Below are 27,503 nucleotides of genomic sequence, written 5' to 3'. Positions count from 1 at the left end.
AACGGTGGGTCTTTTCTGTGGGAAACTAAACTCACCCCAGCAGGTTCCTGATGTCAGGCTGTAGGAGACATTTGGCACTCCAAGGACAGTAAGGGTTCCAGCTTCTGGATGCTTGGATCTGGCAGAAGTCCTATGCTGAACTTATTTTTATCAGTTAGCAGCCCACTCCGTGGCCGAGAGTTCTGTGCAGGAACGGTGGGTCTTTTCTGTGGAAAGCTAAACTCACCCCTCCAAGTTCCTGATGTCAGTTTGCAGGGGGTGTTTGGCAGTCTAAGGGCAGCTAGGGTTTCAGCTTCATGGCAGCTTGGTTGTGGGAGTAAGTACACTGTTCAGAATTCTAAGTGGCAGAAGCCCACTCCCGGGCACAGAGCTCTGTGCAGGAACAGTGGCTCTCTTCTGTGGGAAGCTATACTCACCGACTAAGTTCCTAATGTCAGGTCGTAGGAGACATTTGGCACTCGCAGGACAGTTAGGGTTCCAGCTTCTGGGAGCTTGGATATGGGAGAAGTGCAGCAGTGTTCAGAATTCTAAGTGGCAGAAGCCCACTCCCGGGCACAGAGCTCTGTGCATGAACCGTGGGTCTTTTCTGTGGAAAGCTAAACTCACCCCTCCAAGTTCCTGATGTCAGTTTGCAGGGGGTGTTTGGCAGTCTAAGGGCAGCTAGGGTTTCAGCTTCATGGCAGCTTGGTTGTGGGAGTAAGTACACTGTTCAGAATTCTAAGTGGCAGAAGCCCACTCCGGGGCACAGAGCTCTGTGCAGGAACAGTGGCTCTCTTCTGTGGGAAGCTATACTCACCCCCCGAAGTTCCTAATGTCAGGTTGTAGGAGACATTGGGCACTCCAAGGACAGTTAGGGTTCCAGCTTCTGGGAGCTTGGATCTGGCAGATATCCTGTGCTGAATTTATTTTTAGCAGGCAGTCGCCCTCTCTGGGTCAGAGGGCTCTGTGCAGGAAGCGTTGCTCCTTTTCTGTGGGAATCTGGACTCACCGCATCAGGTTCCTAATGTCAGGTTGTAGGAGACATTTGGCACTCCAAGGACAGTTAGGGTTCCAGCTTCATGGCAGCTTGGATATGGGAGAAGTGCAGCAGTGTTCAGAATTCTAAGTGGCAGAAGCCCACTCCGGGGCACAGAGCTCTGTGCAGGAACGGTGGGTCTTTTCTGTGGGAAACTAAACTCACCGCAGCAGGTTCCTGATGTCAGGCTGTAGGAGACATTTGGCACTCCAAGGACAGTAAGGGTTCCAGCTTCTGGATCCTTGGATCTGGCGAAAGTCCTGTGCTGAACTTATTTTTATCAGTTAGCAGCCCACTCCGTGGCCGAGAGTTCTGTGCAGGAACGGGGGGTCTTTTCTGTGGAAAGCTAAACTCACCCCTCCAAGTTCCTGATGTCAGTTTGCAGGGGCTGTTTGGCAGTCTAAGGGCAGCTAGGGTTTCAGCTTCATGGCAGCTTGGTTGTGGGAGTAAGTACACTGTTCAGAATTCTAAGTGGCAGAAGCCCACTCCCGGGCACAGAGCTCTGTGCAGGAATGGTGGGTCTCTTCTGTGGGAAGCTAAACTCACCCCCCGAAGTTCCTAATGTCAGGTTGTAGGAGACATTGGGCACTCCAAGGACAGTTAGGGTTCCAGCTTCTGACAGTTTGGTTCTGGGAGTAATGTGCACTGTTCAGAATTCTAAGTGGCAGAAGCCCACTCCGGGGCCCAGAGCTCTGTGCAGGATCGGTGGGTCTTTTCTGTGGGAAACTAAACTCACCCCAGCAGGTTCCTGATGTCAGGCTGTAGGAGACATTTGGCACTCCAAGGACAGTAAGGGTTCCAGCTTCTGGATGCTTGGATCTGGCGAAAGTCCTGTGCTGAACTTATTTTTATCAGTTAGCAGCCCACTCCGTGGCCGAGAGTTCTGTGCAGGAACGGGGGGTCTTTTCTGTGGAAACCTAAACTCACCCCTCCAAGTTCCTGATGTCAGTTTGCAGGGGATGTTTGGCAGTCTAAGGGCAGCTAGGGTTTCAGCTTCATGGCAGCTTGGTTGTGGGAGTAAGTACACTGTTCAGAATTCTAAGTGGCAGAAGCCCACTCCCGGGCACAGAGCTCTGTGCAGGAATGGTGGGTCTCTTCTGTGGGAAGCTAAACTCACCCCCCGAAGTTCCTAATGTCAGGTTGTAGGAGACATTGGGCACTCCAAGGACAGTTAGGGTTCCAGCTTCTGGGAGCTTGGCTATGGGAGAAGTGCAGCAGTGTTCAGAATTCTAAGTGGCAGAAGCCCACTCCGGGGCACAGAGCTCTGTGCAGGAACGGTGGGTCTTTTCTGTGGGAAACTAAACTCACCCCAGCAGGTTCCTGATGTCAGGCTGTAGGAGACATTTGGCACTCCAAGGACAGTAAGGGTTCCAGCTTCTGGATGCTTGGATCTGGCAGAAGTCCTATGCTGAACTTATTTTTATCAGTTAGCAGCCCACTCCGTGGCCGAGAGTTCTGTGCAGGAACGGTGGGTCTTTTCTGTGGAAAGCTAAACTCACCCCTCCAAGTTCCTGATGTCAGTTTGCAGGGGGTGTTTGGCAGTCTAAGGGCAGCTAGGGTTTCAGCTTCATGGCAGCTTGGTTGTGGGAGTAAGTACACTGTTCAGAATTCTAAGTGGCAGAAGCCCACTCCCGGGCACAGAGCTCTGTGCAGGAACAGTGGCTCTCTTCTGTGGGAAGCTATACTCACCGACTAAGTTCCTAATGTCAGGTCGTAGGAGACATTTGGCACTCGCAGGACAGTTAGGGTTCCAGCTTCTGGGAGCTTGGATATGGGAGAAGTGCAGCAGTGTTCAGAATTCTAAGTGGCAGAAGCCCACTCCCGGGCACAGAGCTCTGTGCATGAACCGTGGGTCTTTTCTGTGGAAAGCTAAACTCACCCCTCCAAGTTCCTGATGTCAGTTTGCAGGGGGTGTTTGGCAGTCTAAGGGCAGCTAGGGTTTCAGCTTCATGGCAGCTTGGTTGTGGGAGTAAGTACACTGTTCAGAATTCTAAGTGGCAGAAGCCCACTCCCGGGCACAGAGCTCTGTGCAGGAACAGTGGCTCTCTTCTGTGGGAAGCTATACTCACCCCCCGAAGTTCCTAATGTCAGGTTGTAGGAGACATTGGGCACTCCAAGGACAGTTAGGGTTCCAGCTTCTGACAGCTTGGTTCTGGGAGTAATGTGCACTGTTCAGAATTCTAAGAGGCAGAAACCTACTCCGTGGCCGAGAGTTCTGTGCAGGAACTGTGGGTCTCTTCTGTGGGAAGCGAAACTCACCCCCCGAAGTTCCTAATGTCAGGTCGTCGGAGACATTTGGCACTCGCAGGACAGTTAGGGTTCCAGCTTCTGACAGCTTGGTTCTGGGAGTAATGTGCACTGTTCAGAATTCTAAGTGGCAGAAGCCCACTCCCTGGCACAGAGCTCTGTGCAGGAACTGTGGGTCTTTTCTGTGGGAGACTAAACTCACCCCAGCAGGTTCCTGATGTCAGGCTGTAGGAGACATTTGGCACTCCAAGGACAGTAAGGATTCCAGCTTCTGGATGCTTGGATCTGGCAGAAGTCCTGTGCTGAACTTATTTTGATCAGTTAGCAGCCCACTCCGTGGCCGAGAGTTCTGTGCAGGAACGGTGGGTCTTTTCTGTGGAAAGCTAAACTCACCCCTCCAAGTTCCTGATGTCAGTTTGCAGGGGGTGTTTGGCAGTCTAAGGGCAGCTAGGGTTTCAGCTTCATGGCAGCTTGGTTGTGGGAGTAAGTACACTGTTCAGAATTCTAAGTGGCAGAAGCCCACTCCCGGGCACAGAGCTCTGTGCAGGAACAGTGGCTCACATCTGTGGAAAGCTATACTCACCGACTAAGTTCCTAATGTCAGGTTGTAGGAGACATTGGGCACTCCAAGGACAGTTAGGGTTCCAGCTTCTGGGAGCTTGGATCTGGCAGATATCCTGTGCTGAATTTATTTTTAGCAGGCAGTCGCCCTCTCTTGGTCAGAGGGCTCTGTGCAGGAAGCGTTGCTCCTTTTCTGTGGGAATCTGGATTCACTGCATCAGGTTCCTAATGTCAGGTTGTAGGAGACATTTGGCACTCCAAGGACAGTTAGGTTTCCAGCTTCTTGGAGCTTGGCTATGGGAGAAGTGCAGCAGTGTTCAGAATTCTAAGTGGCAGAAGCCCACTCCCTGGCACAGAGCTCTGTGCAGGAACTGTGGGTCTTTTCTGTGGGAGACTAAACTCACCCCAGCAGGTTCCTGATGTCAGGCTGTAGGAGACATTTGGCACTCCAAAGACAGTAAGGGTTCCAGCTTCTGGATGCTTGGATCTGGCAGAAGTCCTGTGCTGAACTTATTTTTATCAGTTAGCAGCCCACTCCGTGGCCGAGAGTTCTGTGCAGGAACGGTGGGTCTTTTCTGTGGAAAGCTAAACTCACCCCTCCAAGTTCCTGATGTCAGTTTGCAGGGGGTGTTTGGCAGTCTAAGGGCAGCTAGGGTTTCAGCTTCATGGCAGCTTGGTTGTGGGAGTAAGTACACTGTTCAGAATTCTAAGTGGCAGAAGCCCACTCCCGGGCACAGAGCTCTGTGCAGGAATGGTGGGTCTCTTCTGTGGGAAGCTAAACTCACCCCCCGAAGTTCCTAATGTCAGGTTGTAGGAGACATTGGGCACTCCAAGGACAGTTAGGATTCCAGCTTCTGGGAGGTTGGATCTGGCAGATATCCTGTGCTGAATTTATTTTTAGCAGGCAGTCGCCCTCTCTGGGTCAGAGGGCTCTGTGCAGGAAGCGTTGCTCCTTTTCTGTGGGAATCTGGACTCACCGCATCAGGTTCCTAATGTCAGGTTGTAGGAGACATTTGGCACTCCAAGGACAGTTAGGGTTCCAGCTTCATGGCAGCTTGGATATGGGAGAAGTGCAGCAGTGTTCAGAATTCTAAGCGGCAGAAGCCCACTCCGGGGCCCAGAGCTCTGTGCAGGAACGGTGGGTCTTTTCTGTGGGAAACTAAACTCACCCCAGCAGGTTCCTGATGTCAGGCTGTAGGAGACATTTGGCACTCCAAGGACAGTAAGGGTTCCAGCTTCTGGATGCTTGGATCTGGCAGAAGTCCTGTGCTGAACTTATTTTGATCAGTTAGCAGCCCACTCCGTGGCCGAGAGTTCTGTGCAGGAACGGGGGGTCTTTTCTGTGGAAACCTAAACTCACCCCTCCAAGTTCCTGATGTCAGTTTGCAGGGGATGTTTGGCAGTCTAAGGGCAGCTAGGGTTTCAGCTTCATGGCAGCTTGGTTGTGGGAGTAAGTACACTGTTCAGAATTCTAAGTGGCAGAAGCCCACTCCCGGGCACAGAGCTCTGTGCAGGAATGGTGGGTCTCTTCTGTGGGAAGCTAAACTCACCCCCCGAAGTTCCTAATGTCAGGTTGTAGGAGACATTGGGCACTCCAAGGACAGTTAGGGTTCCAGCTTCTGGGAGCTTGGCTATGGGAGAAGTGCAGCAGTGTTCAGAATTCTAAGTGGCAGAAGCCCACTCCGGGGCACAGAGCTCTGTGCAGGAACGGTGGGTCTTTTCTGTGGGAAACTAAACTCACCCCAGCAGGTTCCTGATGTCAGGCTGTAGGAGACATTTGGCACTCCAAGGACAGTAAGGGTTCCAGCTTCTGGATGCTTGGATCTGGCAGAAGTCCTGTGCTGAACTTATTTTTATCAGTTAGCAGCCCACTCCGTGGCCGAGAGTTCTGTGCAGGAACGGTGGGTCTTTTCTGTGGAAAGCTAAACTCACCCCTCCAAGTTCCTGATGTCAGTTTGCAGGGGGTGTTTGGCAGTCTAAGGGCAGCTAGGGTTTCAGCTTCATGGCAGCTTGGTTGTGGGAGTAAGTACACTGTTCAGAATTCTAAGTGGCAGAAGCCCACTCCCGGGCACAGAGCTCTGTGCAGGAACAGTGGCTCTCTTCTGTGGGAAGCTATACTCACCGACTAAGTTCCTAATGTCAGGTCGTAGGAGACATTTGGAACTCGCAGGACAGTTAGGGTTCCAGCTTCTGGGAGCTTGGATATGGGAGAAGTGCGGCAGTGTTCAGAATTCTAAGTGGCAGAAGCCCACTCCCGGGCACAGAGCTTTGTGCAGGAACCGTGGGTCTTTTCTGTGGAAAGCTAAACTCACCCCTCCAAGTTCCTGATGTCAGTTTGCAGGGGGTGTTTGGTAGTCTAAGGGCAGCTAGGGTTTCAGCTTCATGGCAGCTTGGTTGTGGGAGTAAGTACACTGTTCAGAATTCTAAGTGGCAGAAGCCCACTCCCGGGCACAGAGCTCTGTGCAGGAACAGTGGCTCACTTCTGTGGAAAGCTATACTCACCGACTACGTTCCTAATGTCAGGTTGTAGGAGACATTGGGCACTCCAAGGACAGTTAGGGTTCCAGCTTCTGGGAGCTTGGATCTGGCAGATATCCTGTGCTGAATTTATTTTTAGCAGGCAGTCGCCCTCTCTGGGTCAGAGGGCTCTGTGCAGGAAGCGTTGCTCCTTTTCTGTGGGAATCTGGATTCACTGCATCAGGTTCCTAATGTCAGGTTTTAGGAGACATTTGGCACTCCAAGGACAGTTAGGTTTCCAGCTTCTTGGAGCTTGGCTATGGGAGAAGTGCAGCAGTGTTCAGAATTCTAAGTGGCAGAAGCCCACTCCCTGGCACAGAGCTCTGTGCAGGAACTGTGGGTCTTTTCTGTGGGAGACTAAACTCACCCCAGCAGGTTCCTGATGTCAGGCTGTAGGAGACATTTGGCACTCCAAAGACAGTAAGGGTTCCAGCTTCTGGATGCTTGGATCTGGCAGAAGTCCTGTGCTGAACTTATTTTTATCAGTTAGCAGCCCACTCCGTGGCCGAGAGTTCTGTGCAGGAACGGTGGGTCTTTTCTGTGGAAAGCTAAACTCACCCCTCCAAGTTCCTGATGTCAGTTTGCAGGGGGTGTTTGGCAGTCTAAGGGCAGCTAGGGTTTCAGCTTCATGGCAGCTTGGTTGTGGGAGTAAGTACACTGTTCAGAATTCTAAGTGGCAGAAGCCCACTCCGGGGCACAGAGCTCTGTGCAGGAACAGTGGCTCTCTTCTGTGGGAAGCTATACTCACCCCCCGAAGTTCCTAATGTCAGGTTGTAGGAGACATTGGGCACTCCAAGGACAGTTAGGGTTCCAGCTTCTGGGAGGTTGGATCTGGCAGATATCCTGTGCTGAATTTATTTTTAGCAGGCAGTCGCCCTCTCTGGGTCAGAGGGCTCTGTGCAGGAAGCGTTGCTCCTTTTCTGTGGGAATCTGGACTCACCGCATCAGGTTCCTAATGTCAGGTTGTAGGAGACATTTGGCACTCCAAGGACAGTTAGGGTTCCAGCTTCATGGCAGCTTGGATATGGGAGAAGTGCAGCAGTGTTCAGAATTCTAAGTGGCAGAAGCCCACTCCGGGGCCCAGAGCTCTGTGCAGGAACGGTGGGTCTTTTCTGTGGGAAACTAAACTCACCGCAGCAGGTTCCTGATGTCAGGCTGTAGGAGACATTTGGCACTCCAAGGACAGTAAGGGTTCCAGCTTCTGGATCCTTGGATCTGGCGAAAGTCCTGTGCTGAACTTATTTTTATCAGTTAGCAGCCCACTCCGTGGCCGAGAGTTCTGTGCAGGAACGGGGGGTCTTTTCTGTGGAAAGCTAAACTCACCCCTCCAAGTTCCTGATGTCAGTTTGCAGGGGCTGTTTGGCAGTCTAAGGGCAGCTAGGGTTTCAGCTTCATGGCAGCTTGGTTGTGGGAGTAAGTACACTGTTCAGAATTCTAAGTGGCAGAAGCCCACTCCCGGGCACAGAGCTCTGTGCAGGAATGGTGGGTCTCTTCTGTGGGAAGCTAAACTCACCCCCCGAAGTTCCTAATGTCAGGTTGTAGGAGACATTTGGCACTCCAAGGACAGTTAGGGTTCCAGCTTCTGACAGTTTGGTTCTGGGAGTAATGTGCACTGTTCAGAATTCTAAGTGGCAGAAGCCCACTCCGGGGCCCAGAGCTCTGTGCAGGAACGGTGGGTCTTTTCTGTGGGAAACTAAACTCACCCCAGCAGGTTCCTGATGTCAGGCTGTAGGAGACATTTGGCACTCCAAGGACAGTAAGGGTTCCAGCTTCTGGATGCTTGGATCTGGCGAAAGTCCTGTGCTGAACTTATTTTTATCAGTTAGCAGCCCACTCCGTGGCCGAGAGTTCTGTGCAGGAACGGGGGGTCTTTTCTGTGGAAACCTAAACTCACCCCTCCAAGTTCCTGATGTCAGTTTGCAGGGGATGTTTGGCAGTCTAAGGGCAGCTAGGGTTTCAGCTTCATGGCAGCTTGGTTGTGGGAGTAAGTACACTGTTCAGAATTCTAAGTGGCAGAAGCCCACTCCCGGGCACAGAGCTCTGTGCAGGAATGGTGGCTCTCTTCTGTGGGAAGCTAAACTCACCCCCCGAAGTTCCTAATGTCAGGTTGTAGGAGACATTGGGCACTCCAAGGACAGTTAGGGTTCCAGCTTCATGGCAGCTTGGATATGGGAGAAGTGCAGCAGTGTTCAGAATTCTAAGCGGCAGAAGCCCACTCCGGGGCCCAGAGCTCTGTGCAGGAACGGTGGGTCTTTTCTGTGGGAAACTAAACTCACCCCAGCAGGTTCCTGATGTCAGGCTGTAGGAGACATTTGGCACTCCAAGGACAGTAAGGGTTCCAGCTTCTGGATGCTTGGATCTGGCAGAAGTCCTGTGCTGAACTTATTTTGATCAGTTAGCAGCCCACTCCGTGGCCGAGAGTTCTGTGCAGGAACGGGGGGTCTTTTCTGTGGAAACCTAAACTCACCCCTCCAAGTTCCTGATGTCAGTTTGCAGGGGATGTTTGGCAGTCTAAGGGCAGCTAGGGTTTCAGCTTCATGGCAGCTTGGTTGTGGGAGTAAGTACACTGTTCAGAATTCTAAGTGGCAGAAGCCCACTCCCGGGCACAGAGCTCTGTGCAGGAATGGTGGGTCTCTTCTGTGGGAAGCTAAACTCACCCCCCGAAGTTCCTAATGTCAGGTTGTAGGAGACATTGGGCACTCCAAGGACAGTTAGGGTTCCAGCTTCTGGGAGCTTGGCTATGGGAGAAGTGCAGCAGTGTTCAGAATTCTAAGTGGCAGAAGCCCACTCCGGGGCACAGCGCTCTGTGCAGGAACGGTGGGTCTTTTCTGTGGGAAACTAAACTCACCCCAGCAGGTTCCTGATGTCAGGCTGTAGGAGACATTTGGCACTCCAAGGACAGTAAGGGTTCCAGCTTCTGGATGCTTGGATCTGGCAGAAGTCCTGTGCTGAACTTATTTTTATCAGTTAGCAGCCCACTCCGTGGCCGAGAGTTCTGTGCAGGAACGGTGGGTCTTTTCTGTGGAAAGCTAAACTCACCCCTCCAAGTTCCTGATGTCAGTTTGCAGGGGGTGTTTGGTAGTCTAAGGGCAGCTAGGGTTTCAGCTTCATGGCAGCTTGGTTGTGGAAGTAAGTACACTGTTCAGAATTCTAAGTGGCAGAAGCCCACTCCCGGGCACAGAGCTCTGTGCAGGAACAGTGGCTCACTTCTGTGGAAAGCTATACTCACCGACTAAGTTCCTAATGTCAGGTTGTAGGAGACATTGGGCACTCCAAGGACAGTTAGGGTTCCAGCTTCTGGGAGGTTGGATCTGGCAGATACCCTGTGCTGAATTTATTTTTAGCAGGCAGTCGCCCTCTCTGGGTCAGAGGGCTCTGTGCAGGAAGCGTTGCTCCTTTTCTGTGGGAATCTGGATTCACTGCATCAGGTTCCTAATGTCAGGTTGTAGGAGACATTTGGCACTCCAAGGACAGTTAGGTTTCCAGCTTCTTGGAGCTTGGCTATGGGAGAAGTGCAGCAGTGTTCAGAATTCTAAGTGGCAGAAGCCCACTCCCTGGCACAGAGCTCTGTGCAGGAACTGTGGGTCTTTTCTGTGGGAGACTAAACTCACCCCAGCAGGTTCCTGATGTCAGGCTGTAGGAGACATTTGGCACTCCAAAGACAGTAAGGGTTCCAGCTTCTGGATGCTTGGATCTGGCAGAAGTCCTGTGCTGAACTTATTTTTATCAGTTAGCAGCCCACTCCGTGGCCGAGAGTTCTGTGCAGGAACGGTGGGTCTTTTCTGTGGAAAGCTAAACTCACCCCTCCAAGTTCCTGATGTCAGTTTGCAGGGGGTGTTTGGCAGTCTAAGGGCAGCTAGGGTTTCAGCTTCATGGCAGCTTGGTTGTGGGAGTAAGTACACTGTTCAGAATTCTAAGTGGCAGAAGCCCACTCCGGGGCACAGAGCTCTGTGCAGGAACAGTGGCTCTCTTCTGTGGGAAGCTATACTCACCCCCCGAAGTTCCTAATGTCAGGTTGTAGGAGACATTGGGCACTCCAAGGACAGTTAGGGTTCCAGCTTCTGGGAGGTTGGATCTGGCAGATATCCTGTGCTGAATTTATTTTTAGCAGGCAGTCGCCCTCTCTGGGTCAGAGGGCTCTGTGCAGGAAGCGTTGCTCCTTTTCTGTGGGAATCTGGACTCACCGCATCAGGTTCCTAATGTCAGGTTGTAGGAGACATTTGGCACTCCAAGGACAGTTAGGGTTCCAGCTTCATGGCAGCTTGGATATGGGAGAAGTGCAGCAGTGTTCAGAATTCTAAGTGGCAGAAGCCCACTCCGGGGCACAGAGCTCTGTGCAGGAAAGGTGGGTCTTTTCTGTGGGAAACTAAACTCACCCCAGCAGGTTCCTGATGTCAGGCTGTAGGAGACATTTGGCACTCCAAGGACAGTAAGGGTTCCAGCTTCTGGATCCTTGGATCTGGCGAAAGTCCTGTGCTGAACTTATTTTTATCAGTTAGCAGCCCACTCCGTGGCCGAGAGTTCTGTGCAGGAACGGGGGGTCTTTTCTGTGGAAAGCTAAACTCACCCCTCCAAGTTCCTGATGTCAGTTTGCAGGGGATGTTTGGCAGTCTAAGGGCAGCTAGGGTTTCAGCTTCATGGCAGCTTGGTTGTGGGAGTAAGTACACTGTTCAGAATTCTAAGTGGCAGAAGCCCACTCCCGGGCACAGAGCTCTGTGCAGGAATGGTGGGTCTCTTCTGTGGGAAGCTAAACTCACCCCCCGAAGTTCCTAATATCAGGTTGTAGGAGACATTGGGCACTCGCAGGACAGTTAGGGTTCCAGCTTCTGGGAGCTTGGATATGGGAGAAGTGCGGCAGTGTTCAGAATTCTAAGTGGCAGAAGCCCACTCCCGGGCACAGAGCTCTGTGCAGGATCCGTGGGTCTTTTCTGTGGAAAGCTAAACTCACCCCTCCAAGTTCCTGATGTCAGTTTGCAGGGGGTGTTTGGTAGTCTAAGGGCAGCTAGGGTTTCAGCTTCATGGCAGCTTGGTTGTGGGAGGAAGTATACTGTTCAGAATTCTAAGTGGCAGAAGCCCACTCCCGGGCACAGAGCTCTGTGCAGGAACAGTGGCTCTCTTCTGTGGGAAGCTATACTCACCGACTACGTTCCTAATGTCAGGTTGTAGGAGACATTGGGCACTCCAAGGACAGTTAGGGTTCCAGCTTCTGACAGCTTGGTTCTGGGAGTAATGTGCACTGTTCAGAATTCTAAGTGGCAGAAGCCCACTCCCTGGCACAGAGCTCTATGCAGGAACTGTGGGTCTTTTCTGTGGGAGACTAAACTCACCCCAGCAGGTTCCTGATGTCAGGCTGTAGGAGACATTTGGCACTCCAAGGACAGTAAGGGTTCCAGCTTCTGGATGCTTGGATCTGGCAGAAGTCCTGTGCTGAACTTATTTTTATCAGTTAGCAGCCCACTCCGTGGCCGAGAGTTCTTTGCAGGAACGGTGGGTCTTTTCTGTGGAAAGCTAAACTCACCCCTCCAAGTTCCTGATGTCAGTTTGCAGGGGGTGTTTGGCAGTCTAAGGGCAGCTAGGGTTTCAGCTTCATGGCAGCTTGGTTGTGGGAGTAAGTACACTGTTCAGAATTCTAAGTGGCAGAAGCCCACTCCGGGGCACAGAGCTCTGTGCAGGAACAGTGGCTCCCTTCTGTGGGAAGCTATACTCACCCGGAAGTTCCTAATGTCAGGTTGTAGGAGACATTGGGCACTCCAAGGACAGTTAGGGTTCCAGCTTCTGACAACTTGGTTCTGGGAGTAATGTGCACTGTTCAGAATTCTAAGTGGCAGAAGCCCACTCCCGGGCACAGAGCTCTGTGCAGGAACAGTGGCTCTCTTCTGTGGAAAGCTATACTCACCGACTAAGTTCCTAATGTCAGGTTGTAGGAGACATTGGGCACTCGCAGGACAGTTAGGGTTCCAGCTTCTGGGAGCTTGGATCTGGCAGATATCCTGTGCTGAATTTATTTTTAGCAGGCAGTCGCCCTCTCTGGGTCAGAGGGCTCTGTGCAGGAAGCGTTGCTCCTTTTCTGTGGGAATCTGGACTCACTGCATCAGGTTCCTAATGTCAGGTTGTAGGAGACATTGGGCACTCGCAGGACAGTTAGGGTTCCAGCTTCTGGGAGCTTGGCTATGGGAGAAGTGCGGCAGTGTTCAGAATTCTAAGTGGCAGAAGCCCACTCCCGGGCACAGAGCTCTGTGCAGGATCCGTGGGTCTTTTCTGTGGAAAGCTAAACTCACCCCTCCAAGTTCCTGATGTCAGTTTGCAGGGGGTGTTAGGTAGTCTAAGGGCAGCTAGGGTTTCAGCTTCATGGCAGCTTGGTTGTGGGAGGAAGTATACTGTTCAGAATTCTAAGTGGCAGAAGCCCACTCCCGGGCACAGAGCTCTGTGCAGGAACAGTGGCTCTCTTCTGTGGGAAGCTATACACCCCGACTACGTTCCTAATGTCAGGTTGTAGGAGACATTGGGCACTCCAAGGACAGTTAGGGTTCCAGCTTCTGACAGCTTGGTTCTGGGAGTAATGTGCACTGTTCAGAATTCTAAGTGGCAGAAGCCTACTCCGTGGCCGAGAGTTCTGTGCAGGAACTGTGGGTCTCTTCTGTGGGAAGCGAAACTCACCCCCCGGAGTTCCTAATGTCAGGTCGTCGGAGACATTGGGCACTCGCAGGACAGTTAGGGTTCCAGCTTCTGACAGCTTGGTTCTGGGAGTAATGTGCACTGTTCAGAATTCTAAGTGGCAGAAGCCCACTCCGGGGCACAGAGCTCTATGCAGGAACTGTGGGTCTTTTCTGTGGGAGAGTAAACTCACCCCAGCAGGTTCCTGATGTCAGGCTGTAGGAGACATTTGGCACTCCAAGGACAGTAAGGGTTCCAGCTTCTGGATCCTTGGATCTGGCAGAAGTTTCGTGCTCAACTTACTTTTAGCAGGCAGAAGCCCACTTCGGGGCAGGGAGTTCTGTGCAGCAGTGGTGGCTCTGTTCGGTGGGAAGCTAAACTGCCCGCACCAGGTTCCTCATGTCAGGTGTTAGGAGACATTTCGCACTCGAAGGACAGTTAGGGCTCCAGATTCTGGCAGCTTGGCCATGGGAGAAGTGCAGCAGTGTCCAGAATTTTAAGTGGCAGAAGCCTACTGCTGGGCTCAGAGCTCTGTGCAGGAACGGTGTCCCCTTTTCTGGGGAAACTAAACACACCCCCCTGGTTCAGATTGTCTTTTTTAAGGAGCCATTTGGCAGTCTAAGGGGAGCCAGGCTTCCAGGTACTGACAGCGTGCATCTGGGAGTAAGTGTGGTGTTCAGAATTTTAAGAGGCAGAAGCCTAGTCCGGGGCACAGAGCTCTCTGAAGGAAAGGTGGCTATCATTCGTGGGAAGCTAAACTCTCCCCATCAGGGTCCTGATTTCAGTTCATAGGATAGATTTGGCACTCCATGGGCAGTAAGCGTTTCAGCTTCTGGCAGCTTGGATCTGGCAGATGTCCTGTGCTGAACTTAATTTTATCAGTTTGCAGCCCACTGCAGGGCAGAGAGTTCTGTGCAGGAACGGTGGCTCTCTTCTTTAGGAAGCTAAACTCACCCCTCTACGTTCCTAATGTCAGGTTGTAGGAGACATTTGGCCCTCCAAGGACGGTTAGAGTTCCAACTTCTGAAAGCTTGGATCTGGCAGATATCCTGTGCTGAATTTATGTTTAGCAGGCAGAACCCCACTTCGGGGCCGAGAGTTCTGTGCAGAAACAGTGGCTCTCTTCTGTGGGAAACTAAACTCACCCCTCCAAGTCCTTCATTACAGGTTGTAGGAGACATTTAGCCCTCCAAGGACAGTTCGGGTTCCAGCATCTGGCAGCTTGGATCTGGCAGATATCCTGTGCTTAACTTATTTTTAGCAGGCAGAAGCCCACTCCGGGGCAGGGAGTTCTGTTCAGCAGCTGTGGCTCTGTTCGGTGGGAAGCTAAACTGCCCACACCAGGTTCCTCATGTCATGTGGGAGGAGACATTTCGCACTCGAAGGACAGTTGGGGCTCCAGATTCTAGCAGCTTGGCCATGGGAGAAGTGCAGCAGTGTTCTGACTTTCAAGTGGCAGAAGCCCACTCCGGGGAACAGAGCTATTTGCAGGAACAGTGGATCTCTTTTGGGGGAAGCTGAATTCACTCCCTAAGTTCCTAATGTCAGGTTGTAGGAGACATTTGGCACTCCAAGGACAGTAAGGGTTCCAGTTTCTGGCAGCTTGGATCTGGCAGAAGTTTCGTGCTGAACTTATTTTTAGCAGGCAGAAGCCCACTCCGGGGCAGGGAGTTCTGTGCAGCAGCGGTGGCTCTGTTCGGTGGGAAGCTAAACTGCCCGCATCAGGTTCCTCATGTCAGGTGGTAGGAGACTTTTGGCACTTGAAGGACAGTTGGGGCTCCCAATTCTAGCAGCTTGGCCATGGGAGAAGTGCAGCCGTGTTCCGACTTTCAAGTTGCAGAAGCCCACTCCTTGGCTCAGAGCTCTGTGCAGGAACGTTGTCCCCTTTTCTGGGGATACTAAGCACACTCTCCTGGTTCAGATTTTCAGTTTTAAGGAGCCATTTGATCGTCTAATGGGAGCCATGGTTCCATCTACTGACAGCGTGGATCTGGGAGTAAGTGTGGTGTTCAGAATTCTAAGTGGCAGAAGCCCACTCCCGGGCACAGAGCTCTCTGAAGGAAAGGTGGCTGTCATTCGTGGGAACCTAAACTCTCCCCATCAGGCTCCTGATGTCTGTTCATAGGATAGATTTGGCACTCCAAGGACAGTAAGGGTTCCAGCTTCTGGGAGCTTGGATCTGGCAGATGTCCTGTGCTGAACTTAATTTTATCATTTAGCAGCCCACTTCGTGGCTGAGAGTTCTGTGCAGGAACGGTGGTTCTCTTCTGATGGAACATAAACTCACTCCTCGAAGTTCGTAATGTTCGGTTGTAGGAGACATTTGGCCCTTGAAGGACAGGTAGGGTTCCAGCTTCTGGCAGCTTGGCTCTGGGAGAAGTGCAGCTATGTTTAGAATTGTAGATGGCATAAGTCCACTCCTGGGCATAGCGCTCTGTTCAAGATCGGTGGCCCTTTTCTGTGGCAAGCTGGACTCACCCTATCACATTCCTGATTTCGGTTTTTAGGAGGTGATTTGCACTCCACGGCCAGTCTGGGATTCTGCTTCTAGTAGCATGGGTCTTGGGACAATGCTGATGCATTCAGAATTCTATTTTCCAGAAGTCTAGTTCAATGTAGAATGCCTTAGACTTGACTGGATGTTCCTTTTGTGGGAGAGTTAAGTCACCCCCTTAGGGTCCTGATGTCTGTTTTTATAGTCCGTTGGTAGTATGTACCCTCCCTGCATCCTAGTTTCGGTTTATTGGGTTTGGGTGAAATATTCTTCTATTGCTAATTTTTGGAGGGAGACTTCTCCTCTGACCCTAAAAATCCTGCCTGCCCTAGATTGAAAAAAGTAACTCCCCTAATTTGAAAGCAGTTACATGTCGTTTTTATAAGATGTCCGTCAATCTGCTTGCAACATTGCTACAACCCTCATCTTTCTCCATCTAGATTCCAAAACATTACTCTGCCTGGATTTCATATAGGTGTTCACCAGGTTTCAAAGTATTAAACATGTACGTTTCAAAGTCTCCATTGCAAAATACGGGATGGGTTCTGGAATACCAGAATCACCCAGTTTCAACATGCCAAAACCATTCTATTTCATAATGTTAGAATGTTAAGTTATAACATCTCTAAGACAATTTCTAAATATCAATTTGCAAAGTATCATTTCTTTGATGTCTTCTATGGATGGGATTCCTAATCCCCAAAACTGCCATACTGTCAAAATGGGATCTGTGTGAAATATTTTGCCCTCTGAAAAGTTTTTACCTAATGACCATTAATCTATTTTCATCATACAGCTAGATGTAGTCAAAAACAAGCAAATACTTGTAGTAGTTTTCTGCCTAGATGGATCTGAGAACTGGCATTTGCCAAACTAAGGATGGAGCAGATCTCTTCCCTGGATCATCCTGGAAAATTTGTTTAGTAGGCAAAGGGAATTTTTATAAATTACATTAATATGTTACTGTAATTTAGGGTGGAGCAGCCACTGGCAGCAGGACTCCGGTTTGTTCCGGGCCGGTCAGGATTAGACATAAGTCACCTGGCAACCCCCCTGGCTCCTTAAGGGAGACGTAGAAGACCTCAACAGAAACACAATTCAGTAAGGATTCCTAAGTAAATATTTCTGGTAATTGCTTACAGTCTGGGAAAAATTTCCTAAATAATTACAAACTTAGGACATAGGGAATTCTGGGGATAGAACTTCCATCTCGGCCACCGGCCAGAAGAAGAACAGTTCTCTTCCACAGAACGGAAGCCTAGCACCCCAGCGTTTTACAGGCAGACGAAGGGTCACGCAGGGGAATGAACAATCTGCGGGACCTTTCTCGACCTCATCCCACAATGCCCCCTGTCTTCAGAGGGTTTCCTGGGCACAGCCCTGTGGGGAGGTGCTAGTTTAGAGGGGCCTAGCTGTCTCTGCTTTTTAAGGGCTTGAATTTTAGGGAACACTCCCCTTTTTTCTCCTCCCTGGAGAGACTTAAACTGAAGGAAACTCCTCTTTTCCAAAAATTTTAGGAGAATAATTTAAGGGGCACAAGCCATTTATTTTCCACGTCACAGTTTAAGCAGAGGTAACTGCCCATATGCTAATTTTAAATTGAAGGAACCCGTGCCTTTTTCAGCATTTTAAGGATTTAAAATTGGACTTCAGTTGCACTCGAATGGGTACCCCGGTAACACCTATCTCAGACGGGAGCAACCCAGGCGTATATATAAGCTTAACACCACCTGGGAGTTTATTCTTTTTCTCCTTTGTAATTAATACATTGATATCCTTACTTAGAGGTGCTAATGAGCCTTACACCATTCATAATCTTACTGTTCTTTGTCATCCTACTTAGTCACTTGTGGAATACTAATTGCAGTCACCCAGGAATAATTACCCCCGTCAACAGCAAATTACCCAAATTACTATCTTGCTATGTTACTAAAACACTAAGTTTTATTTTTGCCCTCTAGCCTGAAGTCATTACAGCCAAAACAGAAAAATAGCATTATTACCCCGAGGAGTTTTTTTCTCTATCGAGCCCTGTACTTACCTTGCATTTGAGTCAGAGGAGCCAAACAGCTGCAGCTCCTTCGAGAGCTTTTATACCCCGTGGGAGTTGCCTCCTCCCTTTTCCCGGGCATTCTGGGAACGAGGGGCGGGCCCAATCAGGGGTATATTAACCCCAGCTTTTGCCAAGGGGCTTCATTCCCTCCTGGGAATCAGCCAGGGTAAGAGCTCTCCTCTCATTTCAGTGAAGAGGCTCTATTAGCTTATTTTTGTTAGGTGTTTTTGGGCACCTACAAATAACAGGAGCTTTGAGGACGCTACAAAGAAGATGCTATCAAATACAGGGAGTATTTAAGTTCAGGGGTTTTGTTTGCACATTCAGGGGAGGAAAGGCGCTTTTGTAATTTCTGGGTTTGTTCTCATTTTCTTTTAGGAGGAGCATTACTCCTGAAGTTATAGGTCACATCCAGCACGATCTTCCAGATTCTTTCAGAAGATTTGTCACCTCAAAAGGGCCACTGTACACGTCAGAGGCAACGACCGAGATCCAGGCTTCCGATCGGTAAGGCGAGGACTATGTTCAGGGTACCCGGTTGAGAGTTAGCAGGTTTTGAAGGCAGCAAAATGAGGAACGACCTGCATTTGAGGGCCTCCCCCAAGGCTTTTTTGCAAGTAATAGCAGCTGCATTTATGCGTCTTATAGCATAGAAGAGCACCTAAGATACGTAAATGTGAGCACCTAAGTTTTGCTCACAGACCTGCCCTAGAGTTTTGCCCCCTGCTAACTCAGGTACCGGACATTGTAACAGCCCTAGGCTTAGATGCGGGACGAAGCCATAGACTCGAGGACCTGGGCACGCTTAGGCGAGGGTGAGCGGCCGCCCCCTCGGGATTCGGCGCACGTGCCGCTAAATTCGTGCATCGATTTTCATTTTTCTTTTTCATAGCTAAGAGGCTAATCGGCGATCGGAGGGCCTTCTGAGACAGACTTATTTCCAGTCCAACGTGGATTCACCTTACCGGTCATCTCAAAGATAAGTCAGGGGCCACGGCCTCGAGATAGGACGACAGGGGTGTCAGAAATTTATGGGTCTGGTTTAACAGCTACCAGAGGGGACAGGGGTGTCCCTTAAGGGGCCACTTAGGACAGCCGAAGGGAACGGCTATACTTCAATAGCAACTACGGGGCACGCAAGGCAGAACGGTCCCCGTCCGCATCGTGCGGTCCGGCGCGCAGCGTCGTCCAGCCCCACTCAGCGATCCCGTTAGCTGTCAAGGGGAAGCATTAATTTTGATCCCAATGCTGTGGTGCAGGGCAGTCCAGTCCCGGTGCATGTCCTGTCAGTTGTCTGTTGTGCACTCTGTGTCTTTTGAGTGTCTTGTATTTCATGTCATTTTCTCTGGCTTTTCAAGGGGCCATCAAAATCCTGGCATCATTTTTAGCATCTCCGGTCCCTCAGTTCCTCGGCCAGGCGCCGATACCATCAAACCATCGACTCGGGAGCTCAGGCCAGCATGGGAATCGTATTTATTTTCAGAAGCATCCAGTTTACTGTCTTTTCAGGTCTTGTTCTGAGCTGTACTGACAGCCAAGCACCACCACGATCCATTCCGGTGGATTAGGACTTGTAAGGATGCAAAGCTAGGGAGAGGATTCTGACCGGAGCATTCTCGAGTGTCCATCTTTGCGGTTCTTGGGATAAGTCATCCCCTTAGCATCTTTTTTCCTGCAGGTTTCTCTGAGCCCGGTCAGCTCTCGTTTCAGTTTACCTCGATCATCTCCTCCCGAGTTCTCTCGGTCCTCAGGGTCATTCCTCTCTTCGAGATTTTTTCTTTCCCTGTCGCGTCCCTTTGTTTGTTGCGTCTTGTGTCACGGGTGTGGGTGTGTATTTGGCCCAGCGCTGCTCTGCCCTGCCCTGTAGCACAGCTGGGTGTAGGGGTAATAGGACAAATTTGAAGTGCAGGGTGCATTGGCTTCTAGGTGGGATCTGTAGACTGACCAAGATGTGTGGAGCTGTCAAGTTATCCTGCAGCCCTTTGACTTTTGTCCTAACTTTCTTTCAGATGCAGACTGATTAAACCTGTGGCAGAGCAGCCCCTATCGGTGGAGTCGGTTCTCCCGAGAAGGTCAGTCCGAGTCGGTCTTTGCAGGGGAGGGGTAAATGGTGGCTCTGTTACAGCCCTGACCTTTGTCTTTGTTTTTAGGAGCTAATGCAGGATATTGGCAGTCCAGAAGAAGCGGGCAAGGTGAGCATGGACCGGTGAACAGAAGCAGTTGTTATTTCTCCGGTGTCAATTTCTGGTGCAACTCTAACCATCCACTGTTGGGTTTTTTTTTTTTTTTTCAGGTGGTCTGGTTTTGAGATGTCCTGTTTGTGGATTCCAGCGGCCAGGTAGGTGTCAGCTTACGTCAGTTGCAGTTTGTCTTTGCAGGGGCAGTGTAATTGGTGCCCTTGTTACTGCCTGTTTCTTTGTCTCTATTTTTAGGAGGTAAAGCAGGATGTTGGCGGTGAAGGTGAAGCGTGCAAGGTGAGCATTGATCTGCGGACAGAACCGGTTGCTGTTGCTCAGGTCTCAGTTTCTGGTGAAAATCTAATATCTGCTGTTTGTTTTCTTATTTTTAGGTGGCCCGCTTGTGAAATGTCCCGGTCGTGGGTACCAGCAGCCAAGAGGGTGTGTGCTTAAGTCAGTCCCAGTTTGCCTTTGCCGGGGCAGTGTAAATGATGACTGTGTTACAGCGTTGTTTTTTGTCTTTTTTTTTAGGAGGTAAAGAGGGATATTGGCAGTCCAGGTGAAGTGGCCCAGGTGAGCATTGTCTGGTGGATGGAAGCAGCTGTTATCACTCAGGTCTCAATATCTGGTGCAACTCCAAGGTTGTATTTTTGTCTGTTTTAGGCAGTCTGCTGTCATTATGCTGAAGTCCCTTCTCCAATGTGGTGATGGACCGGGTCCCTCTCTTTGGAGCCCTTCAGAAGCATTACAAGACTGTGTGATCAAGCCTCGATTTCTCCGTTTGAAGCTGCTTTCCAGGTAGTCTTTGATAACGGCCGAGGAGTCGGGGAGGCAGGGAGGAGAGGAGGAGCGAGGGTCCTCTCAAGTATCAGCAATGTCAAATCCCTTGTCTGCTCTTAATCCAGACCTACGCCCTGACGATGCCATCACCCTCCAAGCACGGCCGAGGCAGCGGGCCCGAGCACCCGGGCGTTCTCAAGAGGCGGTGCGTAGCAGAATTGTTGGGTTTTGGGCGATGCGGTGCTAAGACCACACAGTGATGTTTGCTTTTCTTTATTGCAGCTGACTAAGAGAGAGCAACCTGGTGTTAGCAGGAATTTCCCTGAGGGAGAGGCGGCCTTCCTTTTCACCTGCCAGGATTCTGCATCTCCAGATGTCTGAGAGATAAGTGGAGGGCTCCGAGCCACGGAGGGGATGAAAGCGGGGGGCCGGGTTGGCTTTCCACCGGGCGGGGGTTTGGAGACGGGGCCATCCAAGAAGCGGCCCCTTAGGCTTCCTACAGGGAAAGTCTCCCTTTTGATCTCACCACTGAGGTGTGCAGGGCAGAGCAGTCCCGGTGCTTGTCGTGTCCCCCGTTTGTTGCGCACTCTTTGTTTCATGTCTTTTGCCTTAGCCCTTCAAGGGGCCTACCAAAAACCCTGGCATCCCTCTTAGCCTCTTAGGACTCTCAGTTCCTCGGCCAGGTGCCGATGCCCTCGGACCATCGACTCGGGAGCTCGGGCAGGCATGGGCATCGTATCTCTCTTCAGAAGCATCCAGTCTAATGTCTTTCTAGGTCTTGTTCTGAGCTGTACTGACAGCCGAGCACCACCAGCATCCATTCCGGTGGATTAGGACTTGTAAGAATGCAAAGCTAGGTAGCAGAGTGTGACCGGAGCATTCTCGAGTGTCAATCTTTGCGGTTCTTGGGATAATTCATCCCCTTAGCATCTTTTTTCCTGCAGGTTTCTCTGAGCCCGGTCAGCTCTCCTTTCAGCTTACCTCGGTCATCTGCTCCCGAGTTCTCTCGGTCCTCAGGGTCATTCCTCTCATCGAGAGTTTTCTTTCCCTGTCGCGTCCCTTTGTTTGTTGCGTCTTGTGTCACGGGTGTGGGTGTGTATTTGGCCCGGAGCTGCTCTGCCCTGCAGCACAGCTGGGTGTAGGGGTAATAGGACAAATTTGAAATGCAGGGTGCATTGGCTTCTAGGTGGGATCTGTAGATTGACCCAAGATGTCTGGAGCTGTCAAGTTATCCTGCAGCCCTTTGACTCTTGTCCTAACTTTCTTTCAGATGCAGATGGATTAACCCTGTGGCAGAGCAGCCCCTGTGGGTGTCATCGGTTCCCCTGAGAAGGTCAGTCCCTGTCGGTCTTTGCAGGGGAGGTGTAAATGGTGGCTCTGATACAGCCCTGACCTTTGTCTTTGTTTTTAGGAGCTTATGCAGGATATTGGCAGTCCAGGAGAAGCGCGCCAGGTGAGCATCGACCGGCGGACAGAAGCAGTTGTTATTGCTCCCGTCTGAATTTCTGGCTCAAGTCTAACCATCCACTGTTGATTTTTGTTTTATTTCAGGTGGTCTGCTTGTGAGGTTGTCGTGGCTCAGGCTGGCAGCGGCCAGGTGGGTGTGAGTTTAAGTCAGTCGCAGTTTGGTTTTGCCGGGGGGGTGTACATTGTGAGTATGTTACAGCCTTGTTTTTTGTTTTTATTTTTAGGAGGTAAAGCGGGATCTTGGCAGTCCAGGACCAGCTGCCTAGGTGAGCATTGACTGGTGGATGGAAGTGGCTGTAATCGCTCAGGTCTCAATTTCTGGTGCACCTCTAAGCTTCTATTATTGTGTTTTAGGTGGTCCACTCTTCTTCTGCTGAAGTACCCTCTGCCATGAGATCATGAACTTGGGCACCTTTTTTTGTGAGCCGTTCAGAAGCATTACAGGACTGTGTGATCAAGCCTCAATTTCTCTGTTTGAAGCTGCTTTCCAGGTAGGCTTTGATAACAGCTGAGGAGTTGGGGAGGCAGGGAGGAGAGAGGGTCCTGTCAAGTTTCAGCACTGTCAAATCCCTTGTGTGTTCTTAATCCAGACCTACCCCAGGATGATGGCATGACTCTCCAAGCACGGCCGAGGCAGCGGGCTTGAGGGCCTGGGTGTTCTCAAGAGATGGTGAGTAGCAGAATTGTTGGGGTTTGGGCGCTGTGCTGCTAAGATCACACAGTGATGTTTGCTTTTCTTTATTGCAGCTGACTAAGAGAGAGCAGCCTGGTGTTACCAGGAATTTCCCTGAGGGAGAGCCAGCCTTCCTTTTCACCTGCCTGGACTCTGCATCTTCAGATGTCTGAGAGATAAGTGGAGGGCTCCGAGCCACGGAGGGGACGAAAGCGGGGGGCCGGGTCGGCTTTCAACCGGGAGTGGTTTTTGAGTTGGGTTTGGAGCTGGGGTTGTCCAGGAAGCGGCCCCTTAGGCTTCCTACAGGGAAAGTCTCCCTTTTGATCTCACCACTGAGGTGTGCAGGGCAGAGCAGTCCCGGTGCTTGTCGTGTCCCTCGTTTGTTGCGCACTCTTTGTTTCATGTCTTTTGCCTTAGCCCTTCAAGGGGCCTACCAAAAACCCTGGCATCCCTCTTAGCCTCTTAGGACTCTCAGTTCCTCGGCCAGGTGCCGATGCCCTCGGACCATCGACTCGGGAGCTCGGGCAGGCATGGGCATCGTATCTCTCTTCAGAAGCATCCAGTCCAATGTCTTTCCAGGTCTTGTTCTGAGCTGTACTGACAGCCGAGCACCACCAGCATCCATTCCGGTGGATTAGGACTTGTAAGAATGCAAAGCTAGGTAGCAGAGTGTGACCGGAGCATTCTCGAGCGTCCATCTTTGCGGTTCTTGGGATAATTCATCCCCTTAGCATCTTTTTTCCTGCAGGTTTCTCTGAGCCCGGTCAGCTCTCCTTTCAGCTTACCTCGGTCATCTGCTCCCGAGTTCTCTCGGTCCTCAGGGTCATTCCTCTCATCGAGAGTTTTCTTTCCCTGTCGCGTCCCTTTGTTTGTTGCGTCTTGTGTCACGGGTGTGGGTGTGTATTTGGCCCGGAGCTGCTCTGCCCTGCAGCACAGCTGGGTGTAGGGGTAATAGGACAAATTTGAAATGCAGGGTGCATTGGCTTCTAGGTGGGATCTGTAGATTGACCCAAGATGTCTGGAGCTGTCAAGTTATCCTGCAGCCCTTTGACTCTTGTCCTAACTTTCTTTCAGATGCAGATGGATTAACCCTGTGGCAGAGCAGCCCCTGTGGGTGTCATTGGTTCCCCCGAGAAGGTCAGTCCCTGTCGGTCTTTGCAGGGGAGGTGTAAATGGTGGCTCTGATACAGCCCTGACCTTTGTCTTTGTTTTTAGGAGCTTATGCAGGATATTGGCAGTCCAGGAGAAGCGCGCCAGGTGAGCATTCACTGGTGGACAGCAGCTGTTGTTGTTGCTCCGCTCTCCATTTCTGGCTCAAGTCTAACCATCCACTGTTGATTTTTGTTTTATTTCAGGTGGTCTGCTTGTGAGGTTGTCGTGGCTCAGGCTGGCAGCGGCCAGGTGGGTGTGAGTTTAAGTCAGTCCCAGTTTGGTTTTGCCAGGGGGATGTACATTGTGACTCTGCTACAGCCTTGTTTTTTGTTTTTATTTTTAGGAGGTAAAGCGGGAGCTTGGCAGTCCAGGATCAGCTGCCTAGGTGAGCATTGACTGGTGGATGGAAGTGGCTGTAATCGCTCAGGTCTCAATTTCTGGTGTAACTCTAACATCCACTGTTTAATTTACTTTCATTTTAGGTGGTCCACTTGCAAGATTTCCTGGTCCTGGATGCCAGTGACTTGGTGGGTATCAGCTTGAGCTTTATGTATTACTGAGTTCTGTTAGATTGCGGTGATTGTGTTTTCTCAGTGACTCAGCCTGCTGTTTTCTTTGTGTCTTTGCAGGTGCTGCTACTGTCCTACACATGCCAAGGATTAGGGGCAAGCGGGTAAGTTGGCTTTTAGGCATTAGGGGTGATCCATAGGCATGGGGTGTGTAGCAGCATGCTAAATGTGTACCTTTTCCTTTTGCAGGTACCCTCTGGGTAGACTGTGGAGCCAAATCAGTATCTGAGGTGAGTTGGGGCAGAGGTGCTTGGAAAGCCTGGGGATTAGTTTCCTGTCACACAATTTTCACAGTTTGTACTTTGTTGTCTTAGGTATTGAGAGGAGGTGCAGAGCCTAAGTTTGGATACGGCAGCGCCGAAGTCCTTGGAGGATGGATTTTGTCCGCTCGTCTTCCAAAAGATAAGTGTTGGGGCTTGTGTTTGGGTGCAGGGGAAAAAACTTTGGAAGTGGGAGGCAATTTCACATTAGCTTAGAAGAGAGGGCCCTAGTGGGATGGGTCCCTCTGAAGTAATGGGAGAGGGTTTCCACTCGGTCTCGCCGGAGCATTTGCCGGGCAGGGCAGTTCAGCATTCTAGCGTGTTTTGCGTCGTCAGCAGTCTTTGAGTCTCGGCGGCCTAGCGGACGTTTTCACCCGACGAGGTTGCCTTTCATCCGGAGGCATCGCCACGGTCACCCGGCAGTCATCGCTTTCTTCACTCGGCTTCCCGAGCTTCTGGAGCGTCCTCTTAACAGCTTAGGCACTTAGTCTAGTGAGCAGTTTTGTTTGTATTGACTTGGAACTGACTATGTTTGTCTTGGAAGTGACTATGTTTGTTTTGTATTGCAAGTGACTATGTTTGTTTTGTATTGCCAGTGACTATGTTTGTATTGCATTGCCAGTGACTCTGTATTGTATTGCATTGCCAGTGACTCTGTATTGTATTGCATTGCCAGTGACTCTGTATTGTATTGCATTGCCAGTGACTCTGTATTGTATTGCATTGCCAGTGACTCTGTATTGTATTGCATTGCCAGTGACTCTGTATTGTATTGCATTGCCAGTGACTCTGTTTGTATTGCATTGCCAGTGACTCTGTTTGTATTGTATTGCCAGTGACTCTGTTTGTATTGTATTGCCAGTGACTCTGTATTGTATTGCATTGCCAGTGACTCTGTATTGTATTGCATTGCCAGTGACTCTGTATTGTATTGCATTGCCAGTGACTCTGTATTGTATTGCATTGCCAGTGACTCTGTATTGTCTTGCATTGCCAGTGACTCTGTATTGTCTTGCATTGCCAGTGACTCTGTATTGTCTTGCATGTGACTGTGTTTGTATTGTATTGCAAGTGACTGTGTTTGTATTGTATTGCCTGTGACTCTGTATTGCAAGTGACTCTGTTTGTATTGTATTGCAAGTGACTCTGTATTGTATTGCATTGCCAGTGACTCTGTATTGTATTGCAAGTGACTGTGTTTGTATTGTATTGCAAGTGACTGTGTTTGTATTGTATTGCAAGTGACTGTGTTTGTATTGTATTGCAAGTGACTGTGTTTGTATTGTATTGCAAGTGACTCTGTATTGTATTGTATTGCAAGTGACTCTGTATTGTATTGTATTGCAAGTGACTCTGTATTGTATTGTATTGCAAGTGACTCTGTATTGTATTGTATTGCAAGTGACTCTGTATTGTATTGTATTGCAAGTGACTCTGTATTGTATTGTATTGCAAGTGACTCTGTATTGTATTGTATTGCAAGTGACTCTGTATTGTATTGTATTGCAAGTGACTCTGTATTGTATTGTATTGCAAGTGACTCTGTATTGTATTGTATTGCCAGTGACTCTGTTTGCATTGCACTGCCAGTGACTCTGTTTGCGTTGCAAGTGACTGTTTGTATTGCACTCAAAGTCACTGTGCTTGTATTGTATTGAAAGTGACTGTGTATTGCACTCTAAGTCATGATGTTGCTGTATCCTACTGTATGACTTATGCTTGAGCTGCCCTGCCCTGGCACAGTCACAGTTAGGTAGAAGAGTTGTAGGGCTTTGCAGTTCATCTTTTTTCTGTGGAGTTTTGGGTAGAGAAGGTATGGGCCCTGAGGGGGGATGATGCCTAGCTGTCAGGTAACCACTTGTTGACCACCTGTCGTTGTCTTGCAGGTCTCCGGGCAGGATTAGTCTCTCTGTGGTTGCTGATGCTACGGAGTCTCTTGGAATCTACTGGGTAAGCTGAAGAGTGACTGTGTATGTCTGAGACTTGTCTGTCTGCTTGGGTTTGCCTGTGCGAGTGTGTGTGCTGACTGGTTCTAACCTTGTGTGTGTGACTTTTGCCTTCCAGGTTTTTCAACACATTTTAAATTTAGAATAAAAAATCCCCAGCCGGGGGGGTTTTTTTTTTTTTCCCCCCGGCTGGGTTTTTTTTTCCTCGGTCCCGGCCGGTCTGCGAGGCGACGTTCATCGCCAAAGTTTGGGCGCCGACGGCCTAGGGACCGGGGTTTTCGTCAGGCAGGCTGATTTTTTCAGGGCTCCCGGGAACCACGTTCCCGAGGAGCGGTGCGAGTGTGTGCTGATGGTAGGGGATTGAGAGGTGAGAGAGGGTGGGTTTGTGTGCATGTTGACTGGTTCTAACCTTGTGTGTGTGACTTTTGCCTTCCAGGTTTTTCAACACATTTTAAACTTAGAATAAAAAATCCCCAGCCGGGGGGTTTTTTTTTTTTTTCCCCCCGGCTGGGTTTTTTTTTCCTCGGTCCCGGCCGGTCTGCGAGGCGACGTTCATCGCCAAAGTTTGGGTGCCGACGGCCTAGGGACCGGGGTTTTCGTCAGGCAGGCTGATTTTTTCAGGGCTCCCGGGAACCACGTTCCCGAGGAGCGTTGCGAGTGTGTGCTGACGGTAGGGGATTGAGAGGCGAGAGAGGGTGCACGGTGCGCATGCTGAAGGAGGTGTGTGCGGTGGACGATTGTTATGTTTTATGTGTGCTGCTTTTGTTTTGGGTTTCCTGTAACAATAAAACAAGATATAATGAGTGTTTCAGATTTTGAAAAATGGTTCTATTGTGTTAATAGTCATTTGGCTTGTATTGCCTTGTATTGTTCTGTATTGGCATTTGCTGCTGTATTTCAATGTATTGCTCTGTATGTAAATTGTAATTTTATAGGTG

At 50.3% G+C, this 27,503-nt stretch overlaps 3 long non-coding RNA genes across 3 annotated transcripts; all 3 read left to right on the top strand.

Moving 5' to 3' along the window:
* The first annotated feature begins 19,548 nt into the window (after positions 1-19,548).
* On the top strand, positions 19,549-20,465 carry LOC136304492 (uncharacterized). Its single transcript, XR_010724618.1, has 7 exons — positions 19,549-19,613; positions 19,692-19,733; positions 19,835-19,879; positions 19,974-20,015; positions 20,111-20,159; positions 20,250-20,291; positions 20,382-20,465. It is a non-coding gene; the product is annotated as an uncharacterized lncRNA (long non-coding RNA).
* Positions 20,460-21,760, top strand: LOC136304493 (uncharacterized). Its single transcript, XR_010724619.1, has 3 exons — positions 20,460-20,516; positions 20,624-20,703; positions 20,781-21,760. It is a non-coding gene; the product is annotated as an uncharacterized lncRNA (long non-coding RNA).
* A 2,249-nt stretch (positions 21,761-24,009) lies between these two features.
* Positions 24,010-25,237, top strand: LOC136304499 (uncharacterized). The gene is made up of 6 exons (XR_010724626.1): positions 24,010-24,039; positions 24,134-24,175; positions 24,273-24,317; positions 24,420-24,463; positions 24,549-24,589; positions 24,674-25,237. It is a non-coding gene; the product is annotated as an uncharacterized lncRNA (long non-coding RNA).
* The last annotated feature ends 2,266 nt before the right edge of the window (positions 25,238-27,503 follow it).

Source organism: Chamaea fasciata, unplaced genomic scaffold (genome assembly GCF_029207755.1).
Source record: "Chamaea fasciata isolate MVZ Bird 193981 ecotype frontalis unplaced genomic scaffold, bChaFas1.0.hap1 SCAF_100, whole genome shotgun sequence".
Classification (NCBI taxonomy): Eukaryota; Metazoa; Chordata; class Aves; order Passeriformes; family Sylviidae; genus Chamaea; species Chamaea fasciata.
The sequence above is the reverse complement of the archived record's forward strand: the minus strand, read 5'-3'. Positions and strand labels throughout refer to the sequence as shown.